This window comes from Myxocyprinus asiaticus, chromosome 45 (genome assembly GCF_019703515.2).
Source record: "Myxocyprinus asiaticus isolate MX2 ecotype Aquarium Trade chromosome 45, UBuf_Myxa_2, whole genome shotgun sequence".
NCBI classification, from domain to species: Eukaryota; Metazoa; Chordata; class Actinopteri; order Cypriniformes; family Catostomidae; genus Myxocyprinus; species Myxocyprinus asiaticus.
The window spans coordinates 33,050,507-33,051,897 of NC_059388.1; the positions used below are offsets into that span (position 1 = coordinate 33,050,507).

At 48.3% G+C, this 1,391-nt stretch overlaps 1 non-coding gene across 1 annotated transcript; it reads right to left on the minus strand.

The window, feature by feature from the left end:
* Positions 1 to 538: 538 nt before the first annotated feature.
* Positions 539 to 628, minus strand: trnar-ucu (transfer RNA arginine (anticodon UCU)). Its single transcript is given in 2 exon segments — positions 539 to 574; positions 592 to 628. It is a non-coding gene; the product is annotated as a tRNA-Arg (tRNA).
* Positions 629 to 1,391: the final 763 nt, after the last annotated feature.

Consider the following 1,391-nt stretch of genomic DNA (forward strand, 5'->3'; position numbering starts at 1 on the left):
CTGGATGGCAGTCTACACAATGCGAGTCTATGGAAAAATGTTGGTCTGTGGGTGGCCGGCAGTTTGGGAGTCAGGCCCGCCTGGGGGTTTTCAGGGTGGCAGAGAATGCCAGTGCTGGCTCTGTGACTCTGGGAGGTATGCTTGCGGAGATACGGGGTTTCGCTATGGCCCGCATCACATATGGTGCTGGCCGTAGTGAGAACTGACAGCCGGATTCTAAGTCCAGCAAGGGTGGGTTCTCCCAGGGGACTGTGCTAGGAGCACTTGGAGTCGACTGGTGAAGGTGTGTGGGGAGCGTTTTTGGGGGCCCGTGGCAGGCTTGGGGTCAGGCCCTTTAGGGTTAGGGATATAGGGATGAAACCCACCACGCTCATGCTGGATTGCCATAACTTTTGCCGGGAAGGTGGCAGAGGCACGAAAGCAAGCATGAATAGGCCATGCTATTGTGAGCATGAAAGTGTTTGTTTGAGAAAAGAGTTTTGGTGGTCAGATAGACTTGTTTGTTGGCCAAGTGTGCTTAGCAAAATGACTAAGGCAGTGACTCTGGTGGGACTTGAACCCACAACCTTTGAATGGCCACATTTTACAATCTAGAAGTCCAATGCGCTAACCATTGCGCCACAGAGCCCACATTATGCACCGTGTTGTGTCTCAAACACTCTGAGGTTACACTCTCTGTGGTAAGGAAATCAACTTCCCAAGAATTAAGAATTGAACGCACTTTCAAAAGGAGATATCAGGACCTCCTGTCCTCAGGAGGGGCCAGATAGCACAGTCACTGCCAGATAAGCACTGCTAAGATTTGAAATCAGGATCTCCTGTTTATAAGAAAGGTACCTTGACCAGCTAAACCACAGTACCCTGTTGGAAAAGTGCATTAGCATGTGAGAGTATCATTAAAATACAGCCAAGGAAAGATTTGTGAACAGGATTGGCTTGTACCCTTGATGAGTGCAGCAAATTTACTTGTGTAACCTTTTTCTGTAGGCTTTTAGAAAAGCAAACATTGCTAAATGTGATAGTTCTTGAGGTGCACAACACACTACAAAGGCACTGCTGGGATTTGAACGCAGGTTCTCCTGTTGACTAGGCAGGCACTTTAACCAGCTATACCACAGCACCTCACTCTAGAATGCCTCCATGGCAGGGTGACTCAGAGTAGCAGAAAAACAAACTAGAAGTCCAATGCACTATCCATTGCACCACAGAGCCCACATTATGCACCCTGTTAGGGTTAGGGAACTAGGTTTTAGGTTAGGGTTAGGATATATGAATGAAAACCACCATGCTCATGCCAGATTGCCATAACTTTTGTCAGGAAGGTGACAGAGGAATGAAAGCAAGCCCTACCCCCCATTTTCAAGGTTGCTCTTTCCAGTGGTGCCACCACC